The following is a 13,668-nucleotide window of genomic DNA, read 5'->3' on the forward strand; positions in this document are numbered from 1 at the left end:
CCACATGCGTTTTTTCCAATGCTCAACTGTCCAATCCTCGTGTTCCTGTGAGAATTGGAGACGTTTTATCTTGGTAACTGCAGACAGCAAAGGTGTTCGAACAGGCCTCGGCTTCCATATCCCCTACGATGCAGTGTACGGCTAATTTGCCTACAAATGTCAGGTGGTCATAATAATCTGGCCACTCAGTGTATAAGATCAATATATAAAAACTAACTATTTTTAAACATTTTCAAAACACAATTCAAAAAGGAAATTAAGAAAATACTTACATTTACGATAGCATCAAAAAGAATAAAATACTTAGAAATAAATTTATTAAATGAGATGCAAAATTTATACTCAGAAAATTATAAAACATTGTTGAAAGATTATTAAAGAATATCTAAATAAATGGAAAAACATATCATGTTCCTGGACTGGAAGACAATATTGAAAAATATATATATATAAAATTTATTGATTGATTGATTGATTGATTGATTTTAATTTCAGAGCAGAAGAGAGGAGAAAGATATAGAAACATCAATGATGAGAGAGAATCATTGATTGGTTGCCTCCTGCACGTCCCCCCGACCCCCACTGCAGACCAAGCCGGAAACCTGGGCATGTGCCCTAAGCAGGAATCGGTCAGTGAACTCCTGCTTCATTGGTAGACACTCAACCACTGAGCCACATGGGCCAGGTGACAATATTGTTTTGTTTTGTTTTTTGAAAGACTTAATATTGTTAAGATGAGAAATTGACCAACTGACTCTAAATTCACATGGAATTGTAAGGGACCCAGAATAATCAAGGCAATTCTGAGATAGAATAACAAAATGGAAGAACTCACACTTCCCAGTCTCAAAAGGTGATACAAAGCAATGGTTATCAAGACCGTGGTGCTAGCACAAGGACAAATGTATAGATCGAGGAATAGAGCTGAGAGTCCAGTAATAAACTCAGATATCTACGATCAGTTGATTTGGACAAGGGTACAAAGACCATTCAATGGGGGAAAGAAGAGTCTTTTCAAAAAGTGGTGCTGGAGCCCAGCCGTTGTGGCTCAGTGGTGGAGCGTGGACCAGGAGGTCTCAGTTCGATTCCCAGTCAGAGCACATGCCTGGGTTGTGGACTCCATCCCTGGTGGGGTGTGTGCAGGAGGCAGTTGATCAGTGGTTACTTCGCATCATTGATGTTTCTGTCTCTCTCTCCCTCTCCTTTCCTCTCTGAAATTAATAAAAATATATTTTTAAAATGGTGCTGGAATAACTGGACAGCCACATGTAAAAGGAAAAAGTTGGACCCTTACCTCATACTATTTACAATAATTAATTCAATGTGGCTCAAAGACCTAAATATAAAAGCAAAAATTTTAGAAGTAACTGTTAGAGGAAAACACAGGGGTAAATCTTCATAACTTTGAATTTGGAAATGATTTCTGAGATAAGACACCAACAGCACAAGGCAACAGAGTAAAAATATTGGATTCCATCAAAGTTAAAAACTGTTGCGCATCACAGGCACTGTCAAAATGGTTCATGAGCCAGGACAGCAGGAGTGGGGATAGCAAAAAGGGCATGTTAATCAAGTATTTATTGTACTATTTGTATGTCTATCTTCTTTCTAAAGCTGTGAACCCCCGGAGGGCACATACATCTCAGATCCCCTGTGCCCAGCACAGAATAAATGTTTAGTAAATGTGATGTGAATTGAGGAAGAAAAGAGCACTATTCAGAAAGAGGAAAGACAACTCATGGAATGGGAGAAAACATTTGTCAAGCATACACCTGATAAGGAACTAGTATTCAGAATATTAAAAAAATGCTTACAAGTCAATCCTATATAATAAAGAGGTAATATGCAAATTGACCAGCACACCCTCACAAGATGGCTGCCTACAACCAGGCTGGAAGGGGGGTTGTCAGTAAGGGGTGACCAGGCCAGCGGGGGTGGGGCAGTTAGGAGTGACCAGGCCGGCAGAGAGGGGGCAGTTGGGAGTGAACTGGCCAGCAGCGGGAGGCAGTTAGGGGCGATCAGGCTGGCATGTAGAGGCAGTGAGAGGCAATCAGGCAGGCAGGCAGGTGAGTGGTTAGGAGCCAGCGGTCCAGGATTGTGAGGGGGATGTCCGACTGACGGTTTAGGCTCGATTCCCAGGATCGGGCCTAAACAGGCAGTCAGACATCCCCCAAGGGATCCACAATTGGAGAGGGTGCAGGCTGGGCTCAGGTCCCCCTCCTCCCCCCTCCGCTGCACAAATTTTGTGCACTGGGCCTCTAGTATGGAAATAAAAAGCAAACCAACCTGAAAGTGGACATAGGACTTGAACAGACATTTCCTTAAAGATATACAAATGGCCAACAATGCACATGAAAGTTGCTAAATATCATGAGTCAGTAGGGAAAATGCAGATCAATACCACAATGGAACAGCACTTTACACCCACTAGGATGGCTACGATTTTTTTTAAAAAACTGGAAAAAGATAGGTGTTGGTGCAGACACAGAGAAATGGTAGCCCTCATAGATTGTTGGTGGGACTGTAAAATGGCGCATCCACTGTGAACAACAATTAGGCAGCTCCATCTGACCCAGTAATTCCACTCCTGTTTACATACCCAGGAGAATGGGAAACAGATGATCAAACAAAAACTTTTACACAAATGTGTACAGCAGCAGTATTCTTAATAGCCAAAAGGTGGAAAAACCCAACTGTCCATCAGCAGTGAATAATAAACAATGTGGCACATGCAGACAATGGAATAATATTTGGCCATCCACAGGAATGAAGTGTGTACACACATGCCACAACATGGATGAAGCTCAAACACATTTCATGAAGTAAAAAGAGCCAGACAAAAGACTATATGTTATATGATTCCATTTATATGAAATACCTAGAACTGGAAATATAGACAGAAGGTAGATCAGTGGCGGTTTAGGAGTGGGGGTGGGGAGGTGGAGGGAAAGGGGATGATGAAATGTTCTAAAATTGGCCGTGGTCATGGTTGCACATACCTGTGAATCTACTCAAATCCATTGACTTGAACACTATAAGCGGGTGAATTGTATGGTATATGAATTGTATCTCGATTAAGCTGCTCAAAAATCTACTTAAATGACATTTCAGTTTAGCAGCATCTATCTATTAAGCACCGTATTAGGCACCAGGAATCCAAAGATGAATGTGACATGGGTTCACAAGGAGTACACTGTAAGCGTAGAGAAGCAGTAACAGTACAGACATAGGCACAGAAATAGAACTGGGAGGCAGTGATTATAACTGGGGATGAGGAACAGGGAAAGCTTTAGACATTTGATACCTGAGCAGGTTTTGAAGTTAAGTGAGTTTGACAGGTGGGGGCGGGGTGGGGAGATCATTCCAGGCCAGTCTGAAATAGCACAGGGTATTCTGGGAGCCCAGTGTGGTTCAGAATTACAAGATGAAAAGTGAAAGGGCTGGGCGAGTGGGTGTGGTGAGGGGACGTGGAAGACATGAGGCTGGAAACAAGCGGAGGCCGTGAGGACGTGTGAATGTTCTGCTGGGACATGTTGCCTTTTCCTTTGGGGAATGAAGACGGAGCCAATGAAAGGTAAGCAGGAGGGTGATGGGCAGACTGTGGTCTAGAGCAGGAGTCGATGGACCACAGCCCATGGGCCCACTCTGGAAATAACATTTTTGAAAATGAGGTTTTATTGGAACCCAGCCACGCTCATTTCCTTCCTGGTTATCCGTGGCTGCTTTCTCACTAACACCGCAGCGCTGACCAGTTGCGACATAGGCTGTATGGACTGTGAAATCTAAAATACTTGCTACCTGGCCTGACCAGCGTGAATCAGTGGTTGAGCGTCAACCTATGAACCAGGAGGCCATGGTTCGATTCCCAGTCAGGGCACATGCCTGGGTTAAGGTCTTGATTCCCAGTGGGGGGAGGGGGAGTGCAGGAGGCAGCCAATCAATGATTCGCTCTCATCATTGATGTTTTTATCTCTCTCTCCCTCTTCCCTCCTCTCTGAAATCCATAAAAATATATTTTGAAAACATAACAATAACAATTTGCTATCTGGCCCTTAGAAAAAAAGTTGACCAACCCCGGCTCTCGAAGTGTCACTGTGGCTACTACATAAAGGTTGGTTTCGCATGGGTTAGGACTGAGGGAAAGGCCCTGGCTGGTTTGGCTCAGTGGCTAGAGCATTGGCCCACAGACACAGGTTTCACTCCTGATCAAGGGCATGTACCTCGGTTGCAGGTACCCCAGCCCATGTAGGGGTGTGTTCAGGAGGCAACCAATCAATGTGTCTGTGTCTCTCTCTCCCCCTCCTCCCTCCCTTCCTCTCTCTCTAGAAATCAATAGAAAAAATACTCTCGAGTGAGAATTAAAAAAAAAATGACGGAGGGAAAGGAGGCCAGTTCGGAAACTAGCTGCTCTCCAGGCAATGGATGGCACTGTGGTATATCATGATGTCATTACGTTGTTGCAACAGATGTCGTAGGGGGTTGGGAGTTGGGTGGAGAGGTGGGCATGGCTTTGAGAGCTTCCAGAAGGGGAAAAAAACACACATGGAGAAGATTAATTTTAAGAAAATGAAGAGCCATTGAAAAGGATGAGAGACCCAACAGGGTTTCACTGATGTATAAATTCTAGTTTCTCCTGCTTGATCATTAAAATATACTAAACTTGCTTAGCAGAAGGCTCCCTCAGACAGACCTCCTGAATTCAGGACAGCTTAAAAGTATTTTAAAAGATTATTCTTACAACTTGGTAATGGGCCTGCCAGAGCAATTACAGCTAACCTGATGACAAAGGTCTGTCCAGACAAAGGCTTGGGATTGGTGGCGTTTACCCAGGTACGCCACCATTATTCTTGGGAGGAAGGGAGAAGAGTTTACTTTAAAAATGTACTTTACTCAAATGTATATTGTGTTGGTTTTATAAAAGCTTTGAGCCCTAGCTGGTTTGGCTCAGTGGGTAGAGCGTCGACCTAAGGACTGAAGGGTCCCAGGTTTGGTTCTGGTCAAGGGCACATGGCTGAGTTGTGGGCTCAATCCCCAGTGTGGGCATGCAGGAGGCAGCTGATCAATGATTCTCTCACATTATTGATGTTTCTCTCTCTCTCTCTCTCTCTCTCTCTCTCTCTCTCTCCCTCTCCCTCCCTCTCTGAAATCAATAAAAATATATATATATTTTAAAAAGCTTTGAGAAGACATATAGGGAAACAGCTTTCTTTCTAGATCTCTGCCTCGTGCAGGCACTCTGGAAAGCTGTGCTGTTTCTGCTAGGACATCCGTGTACCCGGGACAAGGCTGGGGGTGGGGAAAGTTCACGGATCCAAGTTCAAGAAGGACAGTATAAAGAAACTGTCAGAGCAAATTAAGCTGTTCACAAGTCATCGACACAAGTTATCTTCTCATAAAACACAGGCTTTGTAAGCAAGCGAGGTGATTTCCTCAGAAGATTCACTTAGTATTACTTTGGCAACACATCAAGGGAACATGGGAGCTGCTGCCATGGGACATCCACGTGGCCAGCTGTGTCTGCTTGTCTAACAGAGATTTTGACAATGAAAAAACAAAAAAGAAAACTCACCACTGACATATAAAATTACAAATTATAATATCAAAGGTATTCCAAGGGAAGGGATGAAAAAGCCTTGGGCAAGAAGAACTTATTAACTGTGGTCCTAATCACGTCTTCATTATCCCCTGAGTTAGTTCTTACTCCACACCTGTACTTGCCACACACAATTTGCTGGGGGTAGATTGTTTCTGCCAAGGGAAATGCAAAATATTTTCAAAAACTCTGGGCAGAGCCCTAGCCGGTTTGGCTCCGTGGTAGAGCATTGGCCTGCGGACTGAAGGGTCCTGGGGTCGATTTCGGTCAAGGGCACATGCCCAGGTTGTGGGCTCGATCCCCAGTAGGGGGTGTGCAGAGGCAGCCGATCAATGATTCTCTCACATTATTGATGTTTCTGTCTCTTTCCTTTTCCCTTCCTCTCTGAAATCAATAAAACTATATTTTAAAAAAACAAAAAACTCTGGCAGAAATCTTATCTCAACTGTCACCATCATGCTTTCTCACCCTTGGACAAGGGGCTGTTCTGAAAGGGTGGCCCTGGTGTGTAAAGACTTCTCTGAAGCAGGAGGTGTGGGGGCGAGGGGGAGGAGACTGGCCAGCACACCCGGCCAGGTGCGTCCCCTGCCACCCACGTACCATGCTCATCAGCAGGAGCACAACTGGAATTACTAGGAAGAGAAGGTCTGAAGACTCGCGTCAGTGCAGACACGGCTGGAGACTTAGAAGACAGGCAATGCGTTGCTGCAGCCGTGTCTCTGTGGACATCTGTGTGGCTCGGCCTTTTCTGCCCACACTCGCCAGTCCTGCTGGTTCTGTGGCCTGGAGCAGGGCAGAACCCAGCCACGCCATCTGAGCCCTCATGGCCCACCCAGGTCCAGAGCGCAGGGGGGCCTGTGTGACACTGCCATGAGGACTGAGCGGGAAGGGCTACCTCCCGAGGGAAATGAACCAGAGTAATTACAAGCTGTTCTTCTGAACCCAGGCAGGCACGGGACAGGGCACTCTACCGCCCAACGCTCCCAAAACGATAAAAGGAAGGAAGCTGCTGAAGCTGCTGAAGGGAACCACTTAGGAGTTCCACCCCACGGAGGCAGCCTGTTAGCGAAGGGGAGGAGCATGTCTGGTTGCCAGAAGACAGTGTGGTCTAAGGTGGATGCTTTGCCCCTTTGAGTTCTGCTGTTGAGTAAGGGGATTGGAGCAACCATTCGTCCATCCCTGACTGGCTATTTCATGGAAGGTCTGCCCTTTCCATGTCTATTTCAGGGCAATGAACAGAAGAGCAGAAAATCTAAGAGTCAAGCCCTAGGTGGTTTGGCTCAGTGCATAGAGCGTCGGCCTGCGGACTGAGGGGTCCTGGGTTCAATTCCAGTCAAGGGTACACGCCTGGGTTGTGGGCTCAATCCCCAGTAGGGGGCGTGCAAGAGGCAGCCAATCAATGATTCTTTCTCATCATTGATGTTTCTCTCTCTCTCCATTCCTTTCTGAAATCAATAAGAATATATTTTAAAAAATCTAAGAGTCAATAAATGTGATTCATCTTCCTACAGCCAGCCAAGGAGGGAGAATTCTGACTCATGAGCCTTGTTTAACCTATATAATGAAGAGGTAATATGCAAATTAACCCTCATGCCCTCACAAGATGGCTGCCTAGGAGGCGGAGCTTTTGATGCTGACTGGCATAGAAACCAACCAATCAGAACCAAATCTGGGTGAATTGGGAGGAGCCAATGGCTGCCTAGGAGGTGGAGTCTTTGACTCTGACTGACATAGAAAGCGACCGATCGGAACCAAATCTGGGTGAACTGCAAGGAGCCAATGGCTGCCTAGGAGGCAGAGCTTTTGATGCTAACTGGCCAACCAGAACCTAATCTGGGTGAACTGTGAAGGCAGAACCTAAGGTTGGGGCTGAGGAGGGCAACAGCTGTTTGATGTAAGGTATAAGAAAGCGGTTCATTTTTTTAATAACTGGTTTGGCAATATAGTGCATATGGCTGGCTATCAGTCCAGATATAGGGATTATGCATTTTTGTCTGCAAAGAGCATCTCCTCCTGTTGAAAAAGGCGCTCCCCAACCCCATTTTAGCAATCCTATCCTATATAATCTATCTATACTAATAAAAGGGTAATATGCTAATTAGACCTGGTTGACCGGTCACCTTCCAAACGTCCAACTTCCTTCCGGACAAAGCCATGGTGGTGGGGGCCGAGGCAGAGGCAGTTAGGGGTGATCAAGCCGGCAGGGGAGGGCAGTTGGGGGCAAGATCAGGCCGGCAGGGGTTAGGGGCAACCAAGCTGGCAGGGGAGAGCAGTTGGGGGTGAGACAGACCTGCAGGGGAGGGCAGTTGGGGGCAAGATCAGGCCAGCAGGGGAGGGCAGTTAGGGGTGATCAGACAGGCAGGCAGAGGCAGTTAGGGACAATCAGGCAGGCAGGCAGGTGAGCGGTTAGGAGCCAGCGGTCCCAGATTGCGAGAGGGAGTGGGACATCCCCCAAGGGGTCCCCAATTGGAGAGGGTGCAGGCTGGGCTGAAGGAACCCCCCACCTCCATGCACAAAGTTCGTGCACTGTGCCACTAGTAAAATATAAAAATGATTTCTTTACCACCCTATCTCAAAGTGAATGAAAATGCTAAAAGTAAAAATTCCTGTGTTCTACATCCTCATCAGACAAAGGCAGACTCAACAAAGTTGTCCATAAGCGAAGAACTGTGGACGGGAGCCTCTGCTGTCTCAGAATTTAGGAGGCGATGAACAATATCTCCTGCCAGTTCCCGGTTGATGATCAGTGAGCGGTCATTGTTCGCAATGAGATTTCTTCCCGGGGCCTTTGCCTTTGTCTGTCCCAGGAATTCCAGCTGCAGCCATTTCACTCATCCCACCTATTTTCAGACCCTGGAGCCAGAGGATGGGGAAATACTCCGCCACCTCTGAGGCCCTCAGACACAAGTCGCTTTTTGTACAGTTTTACAATGAACCGGGAAATAAACCCAGGCTTCCTGACTTTGCAGCCAGTTTATCTCCAGCACCAAATGGCCAATTACTAAACATTCCCACAGGGATTTCTCATGGCAGGTGTATGAGAAGTGATAAGCCCGGACGCCAGAGCCAAATGAATGCTTCTGAGAGCAGCTGACATCCCTCCCCAGGGCCCAGGGTTGCGGAGGCCGGGCAGGTCCTGGCCCGCCACCCACAGCTGTGCCACCTGCACAGTTTATCTGTTTGTCAGTTTGCTCACTTATAAAATGAACTCAAAAATACCCATCCTGCCCTGCCAGTGTGGCTCAGTGGTTGAGCGTCAACCTATGAACCAGGAGGTAATGTTTCAATTCCCGGTCGGGCTTATGCCCAGGTTGCAGGCTTGATCCCCAGTGGGGAGTGTGCAGGATGCAGTTAATCAATGATTCTCACATCAATGATGTTTCTATGTCTTTCTCCCTCTCCCTTCCTCTCTGAAATCAATAAAAACATTTTTAAAAAGCAAACTAAAAAAAAAATACCCATTTTACTCTTTAGTGGGACATTGTGAGACTCAAGTAAGGAACAACATACAATATGAATAAATTATAAAAATCAACAGACCTCAGATCAACTGTAAAAAGGCATGTGGGGGAACGTTTTGAATATGAACTGGGGATTAGATGATACCAGGGAATGATTGTTAATTTTCCTAGGTACAAGAATGGCATAATGATTATTTAATATTTTCAGAGGTGCAATGACTGGATGGATGTCTGAGAGTTGCTTTAAAATATTTCAGTAAAAAAAGAAAGAGAAAAGAGATAAAGCAAGGGTGGCAACATGCTGCTACCTGTTGACGCTGAGGGCCTTTCTCTACTATGGTGCATATTTAAATTTTTTCAGGAAAATGCCTTTTAAGTAAACAAAGCAGAATTTTCTGGAACATTAGAAAGCTTCACTGATGGTCATCTCTAGAGCACAGAAAACCTGTTTAGTTCACAAGGCCTCTCCACACTGGCCATCCAGTGGTCGGAGGACAGGGACTTGGGGCCAGGCAGGAAGGGGCCAGGCACGGAGCCCAGATGTCAGGAGACAGAGGGAAGTGACTTCATGGAATTTTCTATCTGCCCTGAATCAAAACGCCAAGTGCATACTTGGTCTGCAGACCGAAGTTTCATTCAGCTTTGCCACTTAATGGCTAAGTGGCCTTAGACCAAGTCACTTTTTTAACACAAAGTCACAGAAAGACGAGCAGATGTTCTCTCTCTCTCTCTCTCTCTCTCTCACACACACACTCTCCAATAAAAACAAATTAAAAAAACACACACACACACACACACACCACTGAGACTCAATCCTGAGGGGTCCACAGGGCGCATGGGTGCATTTTGTCATGGGTTCGATGGTCATTCCAGGAACATATATGAGGGACCAGGAATGGGAATAGGACAAAGGGATGAAGGAGAGTAATAATTTAGCTAAGGCATTGGCCAGTAAGTCAGTCATTCATCTGGGAACTGACCAGGCAAATGAAGTACACAACACACCATAAACAAACGAAATAATTCCACCAAGAGTGACAGGTGGGCTTTGGGGCTCCCGGTCAGACAGGCGGGCTGTGGTGTAAGGGATATGAGTTCGAGTCCCACACGGACTAACCCAGTGGCCTTTCCTCTTCTGCAGAAAGAAACGACTGAACTGATCTCCGCAGTTCCAAGATTTTAGATGTAGAAATTAATTTGGGGCATGTTTCTGACTTCAGAGCACATCTCTGAGGTTTCCAGCACGAGTAGTTCAGTCCCCCACCCCCACAACGCCGCGCGCTGCACCGTGTCCCTCCCCGCACCCCGCTGGTATTCGGTGATGTTTACTGGGGTGGAGGGATGAGAGAGAGAAAAGAATCGCAATCACGCTTGTTTCTTCCTATCATTTCTCCTCCGGCGCTGATTTACAGCGACACCTCAGGCAGGCAGGGCTCCCAGATTTTTGAGGGGTTGGGGGCGGAGCGCAGTGGCCAAAAAGCCTGCGTAAAAGTTGCAGTCACCGAGGACCGCAGGAGTATCTCGCAAGACTAGGAATAGCTCTACCCCGGGGCGATCCTGCACACACGACCCATGGGTTCGTTTGTGCTGGTTCTTTCCTGCTCCAGGGCCTCTCAGTCCAAACGGCGGGAGAGGCTCCTTGGTCCCCGGACGAACCAGGGCGACTTGGTAGTAAGTACCTGGGGTGCGAACCGCGCCTCCATTCCCACAGGACTCAGGGTGCTCGGGCGCTCAGATGAGCCTAACTCGAAGGCTGAAGAGAAACCCAATTCCAGGCAGTGGGCGCTGGAGCTCCCAGGCTCAGGCCCAGTAGCCCGCCCACCCCCCACCCCGCTCAGCCCCGTGCGCTCCACATTTCCAAAGCCCCAACACAGTGCGACGCCCATCCCCTGCGCGCTCCACGTCCCTCAAAGCCAGAACTCCGGGCACGAACGCAGCCCCTGGGTCTCTGGCCCCACGCGACACCCTCCTAGGCACCGATCGCACATTGAGCTTCCACTGGCTCTGTCCTGCCTGGTGGCGGGCGCCCCAGGCGAGCTAGGAACCCAGCGCCCCACTTCCTAGGGCGCGCCAGCGGCTTCCCGGCCCGGCTCAGCGAGGTGGGGCTGGGTGGGTCCGCCCCAGTCGAGAAGGGGACCCGTCAGCCTGCACGTCCCGCATCTCTCGGAGCAAGAAGTCTCCACTGTGTGTGCCGCCCCCCGGGTTCCCGGCACCCCTAACAGTGAAGAGACTGGCCTCGCGGGGAGTGGAGCCTGAGGACTCGCGGGGGCGCTCCCCCTCCCTCGAGCCACTGCGCTCCCTCGGAGTTGCAAGGAGCGCGCTTACTTGGTAGGAGGGGTCCGCCCTGGCTTGGCCGGGCCACGTTTCTCTCGGTGGCCCCTCGTCTGCACCCGCGTCGCCGCCGAGCCCCTTTCCCGAGCAGAGGGGCGGCTGGAGAGAGTGAGCTCCAAGTGCCGGGAGCCGCGAGCTGGAGTAGCGCCTTCACTCTTTTCCCGGGACTTTTAAGGGGCTAGAGCAGCAAACCCCTCCCCGGGCCCACCCCTTCCGAGGGCGGCCACCGCAGGGCCCGCCCCGGCTCCTTTTGTTGTAATTGGAGATCGGTCACCCCCAGCCCAGGGCGGGCGACCGCGCGCCGGGCGCAGCCGCCTCCAGGCTCTTCACACCCGGCTTTCCGAAGCTGGGAAGCGGGGAGGGGGTTTTCCTCCGGAAGATTCCTCTACTCCCCACCCCCTCCACGCGCCTGGAATTTAACCCCTTGACGCCCTTCTCTTCCTGCATTAGGGTCCGAGGCTAATCCAGCTCCCGGTCCAGAGAGCTGCACTGCCTGGCGCGTAGTAGACGCTCAATAAAAACGGATAAAGGAAGGAGTTCAGAAACTGTCATCCGTCTCTCCTGGGTTTCTCCTCGACGGGAAAGCAGATTCCAACGTGAAACCAGCCGCCCCTTTCTCCCAGCAGATCACCTCTCTGCCTTCCACAAACCTCTCTGCCTTCCACAAACCTCTCTGCCCTGAGGATCCGTGCTCTCCTTTGTGCATTCAAGGCTTCGGACTCAATGACCTCTAACATCCCACCCCCTCCCTCCTCCTCCCTTCTCCCCGCTGCAAGGCAGGGCCAGGATTAACAACCCTGCACTCAGGGACTGAATAGGACCCAGCTAAGGGGGTGTATATTGTGCAGAGCACATTCCAGGCCCGGCTTTGCGGCTCACACTAGGAGAGAGGTGGTCATGGTGAGGGTGGCGAGGTGGGGAGTCCTCTGTGCAGAATCCCAGGGCTTCTTAAACAAGGGCCAGGCTTCACCAGGCGTGAAGCAGATAGCTTTATGGTCGTTTTTTATTTAGATCTCATGCAGCCCCCGTGGGGCAAGAAGAGACTTCAGTCAGGGAGGGGAGCGTCCACCAGAATAAGGAACGGCACAGCGAGCCTGGGTGCAGTGGAACCAGAGCGGTGGGAGGCCAGGAACCTGGCCCGGCTCCCGCCCCTCCTCCAGCACAGGCACTGCCCTGACAGGCAAGGCCGGCAGTGGCCCCTCTCAGCTGGGAGGCGGGAGGCGGGAAGCGGTCCCTGCCACAGAGGTTGCTGGCTTTCTGGCTCCAGCTCCTGGGCATGGCTGGTGGCCACTGGTTCAGCCCTGCCACCGGTGCTGGGGGCCATCTTCAGACGGAGCTCAGGACACTGGCCACCGCTTCCACTGGGCCCAAGGAGGCTGGGGAATACAAGGGCAAGGGAGAGGAACTGGAGTCTGAGACCTCCCTCCTTCCCCACAGGGCGTGGCTTGGGGGAGGAACAGTAGCCCCTCTGGCTCCAGACCTGCCCACAGTCAGGCCACTGGAGGTGGAGGTTGTTTGGGGAAGCCGATAGCTTTAAAGTGAGGCGCCAGGCTGTGAGCCTCTGTGCAGAGGGAACCCAAAGTGGACTGACCACAGACGCTGTCTGTATCCTCCCGGGCTCCTTCCTCGGCCCACCTCTCACTCCGCTCCCTCCCTAGCACACCTAGGGCACCAGAGGTGACAGGTGGTGACTTCCACCACAGCCTCAGCTCAAACTTCTCCCCTGAGCTTAGATCTGTAAATCCACTGGAACCCCTTGGCCCTCTGGACATGGCGCCTTCTCAGGCCCCTCCTCCTTACCCTGGTCTAGTGGGCAATGGAGGGAGGAGGGAGGCCCGTGTAATTGATTATAAAAGTTTCTGTGGTTGGAACTGTTCGATACCCTGACAGCGGTGGTGGATATAAGAACCTACACAGGTGAGAAAGTTATGTAGAATGTAATACACACACACACACACACACACACACACACACACACACACACACATGCGCATTACAGGCAAAACTGGGGAAATGTGAGGCAGATCAGTGGATTGCACCCATGTCAATCTTATAATGTCACCACAGGGGGGAGGGGAATGGGCAAAGTATATGAGGCTTTCTCTGTATTGTTTCTTCATGTGCATCTACAATTATCTCAATAAAATCTCAACTGAAAAAAGAAAGAAAAGAAACCACAGTAGCTCCAGGACCCACAGAATGTAATCGGAACCCTTTAATACCTCTGATATTCCTCTCCAGCCTGCTCATCTCTCAGCCACATTCTCTCCTCTCCCCTATAGG

The 13,668-nt window shown here is 49.5% G+C and overlaps 1 protein-coding gene and 1 long non-coding RNA gene across 2 annotated transcripts in view; one reads left to right on the forward strand and one right to left on the reverse strand.

The window, feature by feature from the left end:
• LOC107184393 overlaps window positions 1-1,440 on the forward strand; it is a 14,402-nt gene extending 12,962 nt beyond the window's left edge. Inside the window, exon 3 of the long non-coding RNA XR_001515222.1 lies at window positions 1,365-1,440. This is a non-coding gene — a long non-coding RNA (uncharacterized LOC107184393). The remainder of the gene's footprint in view (window positions 1-1,364) is intronic.
• Window positions 1-11,543, reverse strand: part of LOXL2 (lysyl oxidase like 2) — a 101,479-nt gene extending 89,936 nt beyond the window's left edge. The window contains exon 1 of the mRNA XM_006771928.2: window positions 11,380-11,543. The gene's annotated coding sequence lies outside the window, so the exon portion shown is untranslated. The remainder of the gene's footprint in view (window positions 1-11,379) is intronic.
• Between the last annotated feature and the right edge of the window lie 2,125 nt (window positions 11,544-13,668).

This window comes from Myotis davidii, unplaced genomic scaffold (assembly GCF_000327345.1).
Source record: "Myotis davidii unplaced genomic scaffold, ASM32734v1 scaffold1166, whole genome shotgun sequence".
NCBI lineage: Eukaryota > Metazoa > Chordata > Mammalia > Chiroptera > Vespertilionidae > Myotis > Myotis davidii.